Source organism: Rissa tridactyla, chromosome 3 (assembly GCF_028500815.1).
Source record: "Rissa tridactyla isolate bRisTri1 chromosome 3, bRisTri1.patW.cur.20221130, whole genome shotgun sequence".
NCBI lineage: Eukaryota > Metazoa > Chordata > Aves > Charadriiformes > Laridae > Rissa > Rissa tridactyla.
Genome location: NC_071468.1, coordinates 111,590,808 through 111,603,026, shown reverse-complemented (window position 1 = coordinate 111,603,026; position 12,219 = coordinate 111,590,808). Strand labels below are relative to the sequence as shown.

Genomic DNA, 12,219 nt, shown 5'->3' with positions numbered 1-12,219 from the left:
CATGTATTTCTACAGGCTTTTAAGGGCAGGGCAAGTGAATGGTTTTAAGCTGATCTATTTTCCCCTACACTGAAGTCAAAGACTATTTTCCCACTTTACAGGGATTTCTCCCATTAAAAGATTATTATAATGCATAAGTACAATAGATATGCATTAGGGTTTGACAAGCAACCTTCAATCTAGAGCATATGAACTTTAGAGTACTTCCTAATGCAACTTTACCATTCTTGTTTTAAAACAGCCTTTTAGTATCAGCAGGTTTATTAAAAATTAGGCGTGTGTTGATGTTTGAAGTGTTTGCCTTTATTTCCCCTACTCCTGGATTTATTTAGTATTTAGCATTTAGCTTCCTGCTTCTACTCTGTTAATGCAGATTCTGTTTATGCTCAGTTAATACAATTAGTCCCCTAGACAGGACAGCATGCATACTTAGACATACTCAAAAATTCAAAAATTCTTTCAAGGGCTCTCAAAGTATGAATGAATTTAAGCAGATACTTTCCTGAACAGTAGAGATTTTAGGGACTTCCAATGTTTACTCTTTTCATTATTTTTCCAACACCTCTTGCACATTCTAAGATACTGATTTCAGAAAAGTTTTTGTATAAAGTCCTTTTCTAGGCTGGACTATATCACCTGGAAATCATTGCTAGGCTGGACTACATCTCCTAGACATCAATAAAAGAGACACCTGCAGGGCAGGCAGCAGTAAAACTCCCATGGATGGTGATGAGAACACAACTGAGCTCAGAGCTGAGAGACAGTCCCTGCACTGAGTTGCGCGGCATGTGTTAACCAGCATCATCTGCTACAACAGAGACTCTTTCAGCTGGGTTCTTCCATAAACAACAAGAAGATATGTGTGAAATGCTCTAAAAATAGTTCCAGTTTTTAAATTTGATTTATACTTAGAAACAAAAAGCTATTAAAAGAATACAGTGAAAGACTTTCAGTAGAAATGCTATAATTAAAGCTGGTCTCTTCATGCATAGCTTTTCTAATTAATTGATGATCACCTGTGTTTTTTTACGAAAGTCCCTCCACATAGGATGGACTGAAGCTTTGCTTTCTTCTCTGTTTCTATTGCAATGCATGGGTATCAGGACGCAGACCATGCTCTGAAGGAAAAATTATTTACATTCTTTTGGGCTTTGTGATAGTCACCACTACATTGCTCCTGAAAAGCGATGATGGTCTCCCCATCTGACAACTAGGGAGCTGAATCACACGAAGATTAAAACTAGGTACTAACTTTGGAAACAGACTATTTTGAAGTATTTAGTATACAACATGTTAACTAATGAAAGAATAATCCATAAATGTTTGGAGAAGCATTTCTGCACAGCCATCAATTCAGGCACCTAGAAAGTGCCACCTACTGAAAAGACAACACGTGAAAACTTCATGGCAGAAAGTGCAATTATATTTGTTCTCCAGTATTCAACTGGTATTAGCAGTTCTGGGCTCCTGTTATACATTAGAAACATGCCTTCCTGCATGCAAACGTAGGGTAACCTGTTTCATAGGGAACTGCACTTGAAACTCATGCCACACCCTATGTTGTGTCACGGAACAGACTTCTAGAGGTCAGCTGGTCCAAAAGTCTGCCCAAAGGAGGGCCAACTTGGACCAGGTTTCCCACGACCTTGGTTCCGTTCAGTTCTCAGTGTCTTCAAGGATGGAGATTTCTCAGCCTCCCTGCACTCCCGTTCCTATGTTTGCCTGCCCTCATAGTGAAAATTTTCTTCACAATATCTAATCTGAATTTCCCTTGTTGCAACTATTGCCCGTTATCTCTTGTCCTATCACCATGCACCTGTTCCAGCTCTGTTTCCTCTATACCCTCCAACAGATAAATGAATTCCCTGAAGACTGAATAAAACTAGCTCTCCTAGCCTCTCCTTTTAAGTCATAAGCTCTTAGCCCCCTAATTATCTCAGTGTCCATCAAATGAACTCTTTAAAAAGATGGCACCACACAGACACAGACCTAAGTTCAGAAGGGAGCCTCCAAGGTGACAGACACAAACTTAAAATTATCCCTTTGCTTTGGAAAAATACTTCAGTTTCTACTGAGGATTTTTCTAACCTAAAGCACAACAAGAAACACGTCTCTTATTGAGCTAAGATTAAATTCAAAGATGGCTACAATGAGACACAAAATTATATGGTGTAGTTCACCCCAGTTAATGCTTCGTCTGCGGAAGCAACAAAATTTCTAGGTGCAAAACAGCCACAACTTCCTTGGTCGGGAAGGAGCTGCTGGGACAGTACATACACCCTACTGTTCAGGAGAGTTATGGGCAAACAATCCACATATGAGGACTCACACATCCTCTTGACAAGTTACACCAGCAGGCCTCCTGAACTGCTAAATAGAGAATTTTGCCACTATTCTTGTTCACAACAAATCTTAGCCGCACTGCCTGCCCTCTCTTAGGACACAGTGATCATTTTTATACTCGTGAATTAAAAAAGTAAGATACCATCCTCGAGTTCTGAGGCCAACTAGCACAGCACAGCTTGCTTCCTTACAGTGAAATTCTCTTACGCCTTAAAAAAAAAGTGCCACATCCAAGCTGTCAGCTGGTGATGGACATTCCTTTCAAGCTGGGCTGAACCTGGCCTGTGTAACAAAATCACTGCGGAATTAAAAGACAGACTGGCAGACTAATCACTTAAACCCCACTTCCTCAGGAAACCAGACAATAGTGGTTTTATATTTCAAATGTAGGGAACAAAAGATGTTGTAGTTAAAATGGGGAAGAGTTCAGAAATTGGACTCCGATGGATGTAGGCCCTTTAGCCTAACTTTTATACATGCCAACCAAAGCAGAGATTGTTTAGAGTCTGAGGTTTGTAAGTTTACACTCTGAACCTAAAGTCAGTCCATACTATGTCAGTACTCCAGGAAACCAACATTCCTCAAACCCCAGAGAGACTGCACGTGGTTTTGGAGCAACATTTCACTCTGGCCACTCCAAGAAGTCTTTCACTTACTAACAAGGCAGCAGCAACTTCAGCAGCAAACATGAGTTTACGTCATGGGTTAACCCCCCAGTGCCTGCCTGTTAATTATACAGAACTTAGCAGAACACTTGTTCTCATACCATGCTAGTGGACATAGCACAGAATATTTTTTGCTGCTGGGAAAATTCAGAATCCTTTTTGATCTAAGCTTGCAGCAAGTGAGAACAGTCTGTACTGCTTCTGTCAGGATTTTCAAATGGCTTGAGTTTTGTTCTTTGCCAGGAGACACTCTACAGTTCTACATTATGCACCCATTATGAAATTAAAAGTATTTTCTAGTATAATTTTTAATGTCAATTTAACTAGCACCACCTGCCAGGAGGCTCAGAAAATTTCCAACTCTTTTGATTGTTAAAGACAGCACTCATTTTTCAGAATTGATCATCTTGTGGAAAAGTGAAAAACAAATAGCTAGGTGTTCCCTTATTACTTAACTGATTTATTAACTTAACAAAGATTGACCTAACAAAGCTAATTCTTTAAAGTCACGTGCTACTGGATGCTGCAGTAAGATCAAACACACTGTCACTAGATAATCCACTTCTTTCACACAGGTACACCAGACTATGTCCTAATTCCTCTGAAAAGGCTAGTAATTGTACCCTTTGTGGCCTGTTTTTTACAGACCATCTCTTGCCTATACCATGTCATCTTTTTTACCGTATTTTGTAAAATAAAATACTGGAAGTCAAAGGAACTAAAGGCCTTTTTCTCCTTTTGCGAGACCCAGTGTCTCCTCAGGTGCCACAACACAATGAATAACAGGTTAGCTATCCACACATGTCCAAATAACTTACAAATACAAGTGCTATTCAACATGCTCTAAAGACAGACAGGTTTTGGAAAAAAAAAAAAAAACAACGTGATTTAGGTAGCATGTAAGGGTAATTAAAACTGGAACACACATACTCTGGAAGATATGAAATCTCCAGCACAGAAAATTTTGAAAAGCAGGAGAAACAGCTGTTGGGACTGGTTTAGGAACCGGTAATTGTAATCTTTGGGACAGGGATTGTCACTGTGCCTGTGTCCGAAGCAGTAAACCAAACCATATCACATCACAGACCTGACCGTTACAATTTGATCATCTATACTGAATTTATTTAAATTACAAAATCTGCTTCTGGTACACTTTAGGCATAGGCCAATAAGCACTCTCCCAACAATTCCCAAGCACAGCTAATGAGGTAAGATGGACCAGGGACTACTTCCATGGCCCGTTTAGAAGTAGTCACTTTCTTTTAAAGGTTAAGAGAGCTTTATAGAGAAGATGTGGACAGGTGGTGCTAGCTGGTCTGGCTGCCAAGAACGTTCACTAGCAGGGATGTAACATTCAGGTCCCTTTCAGCCCCTTTTCTCAGGTTCTACAGTTAAGACTGTGAGCTGGTTTTGTAGGCCATGAGAGGAAGATTTGCAGCAATGGTAAACATAACACAAACCAAATTCTTAGCACAAAGAAAAACAACACATACAGACACACCTTTTGGTTACACAAAAAAAAAAAAAAAAAAAAAATCGACAAAACAAATCGACTTTCCTAAGAAGTTCTCCATACAACTTGCAAAACGGTGAAAGGGAGCCACAAACTGATGGGCCAGTGTTCAGTTAAAATAAATCACTGCAGCTCTGCTGCTGACACTGAAGCTATGACAGTTTTACAAACCTGATCCATCTGGCCCCCTGATCTGCCCTTGATTTCTGTTTTGAAGATGTAAAGCTTGAGAGAGACCAGACTATATTTGGGAATCAGACTGTGGCCCCTTCAAGAGAATTATTCCTCATTTACAAAAAAGTAAATGACAACATTTCAAAGACTACTAGGTAGGCGCTTCCTACCACTCTTCTATTACATATCAGATCTTTTTTTCTTGAGTCTGAAGCAATTCAATTTTGTTTGTAGTATTGAACATGAACTCCCTCTACAGCAATTAATGGAACTTTACTATTGGCATATTCTTTACCATAAAAAGCATTATCAGAGGTTAGTTCTAAAAAAAGATTTATGATAAAACTGTAGGGGAGAGAAGGAAATATTTTAGATTAAGATACCCTAGATGAATTTTTTTCAAAATTAAGCTGAGCCGTTCATGTTTGTACTATAACCATAGTAATGATGGCTTCTTCACTACAAAAGCTCATAATAACTATCATTCTATTATTTTTAAAAGAGGTACTTCTGTTTATTAGTAAATGGTAAACACATTGTAAAGTCACTCATGCTGCGTGATACCACATTCAAAACTCTTAATATTTTAACTCACTTCTGGTTGGAAACTGAAAATCATTAAGAACTTCTGAAAGCCTTTTTCTTAACTATTTGTTAGCTTCTACATAAATCCAACCCAAGGTCACTGTCATGAATTCCCATCCCACTTTTTCGAGTAAATTCCCAGCCAGAACCTTCTCTAGAGGAGCACTGAAGGCACTGCACAGGACTTTAGGAGACCTTAGTTTAGGTCCCTACATTCCTACAAGATTCCCACACAGTCTTGGGCAAGTTACTATGGCTTAGATCTTAGAGGGTGTTTTAACTCCCATTGGTTTCAAGCAACATCTATCACTGTGGCTACATCTCACCTGCAGCATGCCAAGCTCATCAGAGTGAGACACAGACAAGCACTCTCTTTGCATATTCTTTTTCCTGGGAAAGGAGACCCTGGACACATGACCTTGAAGGGAGCCATAAGCCGCCACGACCCTGATTTGGATAAGTTGTTGAGGGAGAACTCCAGAGCACTCTGCTGAGCAGCGTAATTCTTGTTGTTCTGTAAATAGGACAGTAAACTCTGTCCAAACCTGATTACGTGCACATTTTTTCCAGACTTCCCCATAGTCACAGCAGCATGGGACAGACCACATTCCTGCAGGTGATTTGACAATACATCTGGTCAATTGGGAGAGAGGTGCAGTTGACTTCTCTGTCCCAAATCAGAAAGCAACATGCAGCATGTGGCTGGCTCTACACCAGAGTAAGAGCACTTTGCTTCCTGCCAGCCAAATCTCCAGGAATATTTTACGGTTGGGGTTATTCTGGGCTTAATTCTATAAGGAACTATTTGACTCCTATTTCAAGTTAGCCACAGCCAGTGCCAAAAACTGTGACTTCTTATAGTGGCCAGAGAGTCAAATGGATCAAATGTCAAACTTATCTTCCAAGCTGCCGGTCCCTCCCAGAACCCACTCACTCACAGATACGGACTTTGACTATGAGATGACTATTCACTTGGTTCTGGTATTGCACTGTCTTTCAAATAGCTGAAACATTACTTGGCCCAATGCTTCACAAAGCCCCTATAAAGGACAGAATATTTTCTTGAGAGCAGCTGAAATCAAAAATTCAAATTGAAGACTTAAAACTTGCCTGTAATGAACCCTCATGTTCAAATGAAGGGAGAGCTGGCCTATAGTCCCACAGTCCGGGTATCGGATTGGCACTCAAGAGTCCAAGAGAATGATTTCATGACCAGCTGAAGCGTACAACCATGGTCCCACACCAACCTCCCAACTGTCCATTCTCAACCCTCCCAAATTTTGCTCTTGTGTCAGCACCGAAAACTAACACCACTAAAGCCTTACAAAAATAAATTCCAGCTGGATCAATGGGATGATCTGACTCACCACATACCCATACAATTGCTAGTGGCAATAAAGAGCGAAGCTGAGAAAGAGTCAGTGGTGGGTAGTACAAGGGCCACCTCTTTTTGCATTTCAGGCAATCTTGAAATCATATCTCAAGACTTGTCTCCTCCTTTCCCAGAGATCTCCTGGGAGATCTTCCACATTTCCGTTGGTTTCACTGTGCCTCAACTTCCCAACTGTACCTTCCTCACAGAGACATTTTGAGGGAATGAAAAGAAGGGCTGACACCCCTTTGGACTGATGCTGCATAAATAAGATCAAACTTTATGAAAAACTGAAAAGTACAAACTGATGCTTGAAACCAAGAACTTTTGAAATAACTGGAGATTATATGGTAGAACATGTACTGTGCTGCCCTGTGTTACTGTTCTGATGTCAGAGGAGGAACATAAATCAGAGTGGAAGTACAGCAGTAGCTCTACGTACACAGTAGCTCTACTCTATGCTGACACCTCATGTGACTTGGCGTCCTTTCTTTCAGTGGGACTGGAAAACAAATTTGTTTGTTAGGCTATAACTTTACATTTTCCACTTTTTCAGAGTTTAAAGTATTTCAATGGTTTTCGATGATTGCTGTGTGTATGTATGTTCATAGATAAACAAATGTGTGCATCTGCACATCCTCAGGTATGGAAAAGGGCCAAAGACTAAAACTTGCCCAACTCCCTTACAAACAGACCACACTGAGTCAGGTAAATAGATATTATCTGGTAGTCTGTATTAGTGAATTGGAGCTATCAAAAAAGCAGAGAGTAACTAAAACCATTAGAAGCTATTTTGATGGCTTTATTCCTAAAATCATAACATAATTGTGTCTTTCCCATCTTATTTCCTTCAGCGTCTCCCCACTTTTTCTCCAGTTGCCTTCACGGAACTAGGCTCATTTTCCTGCTATTACAGTAGTACATCCATCTTATTTCTAACTGGGTATACTGATAACAGCAAAACCTTATCTATGTACATTTTTGTTGGTAATTGTTTCCTAAGACAGCAAAGACACAGATAAAGCCACCCAGAAAATAAAATAAACAAACCACTCCAAAACACCATCCAGACTGCGAACCAAATCAGAGGTCAACAGATCTATCGAAGTCAATGACTTAACATGTGAAAAGAAAAAGGAACTGCTAGTTAGTCTGCAATATCAATGCTGAGATCCTGTTGTTAGTACAGGCCTCTACACAATTCCTCTTTTTGATAGAGATAACAAAAATATTGCACAGCTTTGTCCCCTCACCACTCTCCACAAGATACATTGTCTTTTACTTTCTCTTCTTGAAGGTAGAGGAGATACAGTAATCAATAGAAAAACTAACAGCCGTTTGGGGTGGGCGGGGAGGGAATCACATCAAAGAAACCTGAAATATCTGAAAGTTTGGTTTCATATATAGCAATCCCACTGCTGCCAGCCACGCTCTGCTATGCCATTAAATCCCTCTGGCCTGTTACCTCTTTCATTACTCCATCTCAGGGAAAGTATTAGCGAAGCAGTGGTACTAATGCAGCAATTTGCATCAGCAGCTGCCAGCCAAAGGGAGGAGAAATATCCTCTCCAACGCAGAAGGGGAAGTAGCGTACAGAGGGGCGCTGGGCTCGACGAGCTCACGCCGCTCGGCAGGAGCGGGGACCCCACACCGACACCCCCCTCCGCTGCCCAGCGCCGGGGGCCTCCCTCTGAGGACAAACCGCGAAAGCATCACATTCCCCCTTTCCCTCTAACCTCCCCGGCACAAAGCCCTGTCAACCCCTGATGAACCCCGCAGCCCCGCCGCTTGCTGTCACCCCCAAAAGCCAGACTCCTCGGCAAGGAAAAAGCATCCAGCACCGGCGGGATGCCCAGGCCGGAGGGACCCGCTGCCTCCAGCGGCTCCAACGCTCGGTGGGGCAAGCCCGGCCTTCCCCGCCCAGCTCGGGGCCGGGGAGCGGTGCTCGCCTTCCTCCCGCTCCCCCGGCGCAGCGGCCGCCCCGAGCCCCGGCACCCACCTCTGCCTCCCGCCGCCTGCCGCCGGCTCCGCTCGCCGCCGCCGCCTTTGTGAGCGCCGCCCGCCGCGGCGACGGGGACTTGCTCGGCTGCCCGGCGGTGCCGCCCCGGAGGAGGGACCGCAGCACCCGGGTGAGGCGCGACGGGGCGGGGCGAGCGCCCCGGACGGGCGCTGGAGCTGTCCCTGCCTGACCCGCCTCCCGCCGGAGCATGGCGGCAGTGTACCGCATCGGGGACAGACCAGACACCGCCTCCCGACCGCCGGGGGAAGCCGGGCAGCGCCGCCGCCGCTCCCCGCATCAGCGGGGCCGGGAGCCGGCGGACCGCGGAACGGCCCCGGCGGCCGTTGGGCCTCGCGCGGCAGCCGTTGGGCCCCGCGGCCTGAGTCAGCGCCGGGAGGCGGCTCGCTGAGGTGATCCCGCGGCCTGGCGGAGCCGCGGCGCAGCTCACAGAAATAGCTTATTTTTTTATCAGCTCATTTCACTAAATTTCAAAAGTGTTTATCAAAATAAGGCATCTTTATTCCCGTTTGTAGGTGGGAAAACCAGAGAGCGGTCAAGGGAATCGTTCCTCCCAGACTGCTGGGCAGGTCTTTGAGAGGCAGCGACTGAAGCTAGTGTTCCCAGAGCACAACGCTCATGGCCACAGGAAGCACTTCTTTCAATATCGTATGCTTTATTGCCGTAAATAAATGTGATGAAATAGAGTTTTTCCACCAGATAGTAGTTCTTTTCCATTCAAATTATGTTGCAACCTCCTTTTACTCTGAGTGCCTTACACAACTAAATAAGGAAGTGGATGTCCATGATAAAAATGAACTGATGGAGGAATCTTCCAGGCTTTTTCCAGTCTGTTTGCAGAAGACATTGCTAAGAGGGTGGTGCTAAGTGCAAAACAAATGAGCAGGAACCGAGTAACACAATAAAAAGAGGACAAAGAATATACACAAAATAAGGATCAAAGTTCATCAACTGAAGAAGAGCCTTCTAATCTTAGGCTTGAAAACAAGCTTTTCGGAGCCGGATTTGGTGCATCTGTGTGTTCTAGTCCCCAAAACGTACACACAGGTGAAGCCTGGGAAGAGTTCCTTGTCAAGTAATTACTGCTTAAACCTCCCATTTTCTGTTATCTTTCCAGTTATACTGTAAAACAATCTCAGTGGAATCTCCTCTAGGTCATCACCCCAATTGTAATCCTTCAAACTGTTTTGGGGTTTTTTTTGGCACTTCTTCCTCCTGTAGTTGTGTTTACTCTGTCTCCATGTTGGCTAGGCTTTGCACAGCACACAGCTACGGCAGAGCCGCTGGCTGATGGGGTCTGGTGCACGCTCACAGACTCGAATCCCTGCTTCTTTTTGTCCTCCATTCCCAGTTACACAGCCACACTAGTGAGTTCACCTCAGTTTTCGAACAAAAAAAGTCAGTGAAGACAGTTTCTGCCTGGGCACTGCAAACAAGGGTGCTTACTTAATTCCAAAGAGAAAATAATATGCAACTGAGCCCAGAAATACCTGCAGTTTCGTTTCCCAGGCATATCGTATCTAATCCTTTGTCAGTGGGCAGTCAGCAGGCAGTGAGACGTGCTGGTAAATAATCCTGCCCCTGATGAAAATACAAGAAGCTGTATCTGTGCCAGCTGCAGATCCTGACCAGTGCTCTGCCCACCACATTTGTGTGGAATACGATCCCATATTGCATTCTCTCCGAGGGGGTGGTATCCTCCAGCCATCACCATCCTGGACTGCTCTGACATATTGTTCCATTACAGTCTTTCACTACTCTACTAAAATAAAAACATGATAGTAACACACTGAATCAAAACCACTATCTTTCCACAGTCTCAACAACACCCACCCTTCTCTGCTGCTTTCAGACATCCAGAAGCTAGAGCCTCAGCTTTGGAAGTACTGTATTGTGTTTAGTTATTTATCATGTCCAACCATCTGCTGCTTGACGTAAAATAACCCACAGAATAATGCTCTACATTTTTAATGGTTCCATGTGCGAGGTCATGTTTTCTCTTCCTACGGTGCAGTGTAAATAAAGCCATGATACACACAAGATGCTGTGGAAAGTGCCAAATGCTTGCACAGCAAGAGTAAGCTTCCATTAACAGCAGGGCTTTGTCCTTCCGTGCTTTTTCACTCTGCTCTTAGTGATGGTGTGACCATGGTGCACAGCGGTGTTCTTCAGATTATTTCTCTGGAACAACCTCTGCCAACTGATTCTGAAATCCTTACTGCTGCACTTCAGCTCATAACTATTCTCACCAGTTATGGCTATATAGAGGACCAAGCATAATCTTCCATACCTTCCAAGCCTTAGCATGGTCATAGCTGTAGTTTTGGCTCAGCCCAGTGCAGAGTTTGAGGGACACTATGGTCAGGGACAGTTCCTCAAAAGTAATCTGGAATTACTCCACAAAACTAGATGTCTGGGGGAGTGTGGTCAGAAGGCAGTGCTTTGCCCTTGCAAGAGAACAGTCCCTGGTGGTATCAGTTCCACACCCTCAGGAATGGTGAAGTTCTGAACTATTACCATTTTCTTCCTGTAACATTTCCCCCTTGACAGGTTTCTTTGTGGAGGTGTCGTGTTGGGCAACGCAGATTTGTTTCCCAAGGTTTGAATTAAAACTGTCCACAAATTTCGAGGGCCTGCTCATGGAATCTTTTTCTTTCCTCTCCTTCACTGGTCTGTTTATATCCATCCATTATTACCTAACTCGTGATTCCTGTCCCAAAGAGCTTATGGTTTACATATTCACTCTCTGTACAGTTCTGGCACAGTGGAGTTCTAGCCTATCATCTGGGCTAATAGTTACTATGAAAATATAAGTAAGAGGAAAATTGAGCTGCGTAGTCTTCTGTAAATTAATAAAAATGGCTTAAAAAAAATAAAATCTGCAAGCAGAGAAGAGTTTAGTAAAACTCAAGAACAGATTCCTCGAGAGCAGTACGTAAGTTCATGCAGGGGAAAAAAAAAATGCCTTAAATTCTAGCTCGGGACACTAGATTTTCCTGGCAAGTATGTTGCCCGTGAGCAAAATAACCACTCAAACCAAAAAGTTAATTATTTAATGCATTATCAGTAATGTCTGGCATTTCCCCCACTAAAACTGGAGTTCATGTTCAGGCAGGGAGTACCTGGGTCATGAATGACTGCAATTGTTAATGCATGCACACGGTGCATGTGAAAATGATTCAGTAAATAGAAAAGTTCAATGTAATGAAGCTCAACAAGGGCAAGTGTAGGGTCCTGCACCCGGGAAGGAATAACCCCATACATCAGTACAGGTTAGGTGTTCACCTGCTGGAAAGCAGCCGGTTCACAGAGCTGGAAAGCAGCTCTGCAGAGAAGGACCTGGAAGTCCTGGTGGACAAGTTGACCATGAGCCAGCAAGGTACCTTCGTGGCCAAGAATCCTGGGGTGCATTGAAAAGAGTGTGGCCAGCAGGTTGAAGGAGGTCATCCTCCCTCTCTACTCTGCCCTGGTGAGGTCACATTTGGAGTTTTGTGTCCAGTTCTGGGCTCCTCTGTTCAAGAAAGACAAGGAACTACTGGAGAGAGTCCAG

At 43.6% G+C, this 12,219-nt stretch overlaps 1 protein-coding gene across 3 annotated transcripts in view; it reads right to left on the bottom strand.

The window, feature by feature from the left end:
• LPIN1 (lipin 1) overlaps positions 1-12,219 on the bottom strand; it is an 83,856-nt gene that overhangs the window by 42,033 nt on the left and 29,604 nt on the right. For 2 of the 3 annotated variants that reach the window (XM_054195199.1, XM_054195201.1), the window contains exon 1: positions 8,652-8,802. The exons of the other annotated variant lie outside the window; for it this stretch is intronic. The gene's annotated coding sequence lies outside the window, so the exon portion shown is untranslated. Of the gene's footprint in view, positions 1-8,651; positions 8,803-12,219 lie in introns of those variants that run through there. 3 annotated transcript variants of the gene reach the window in all.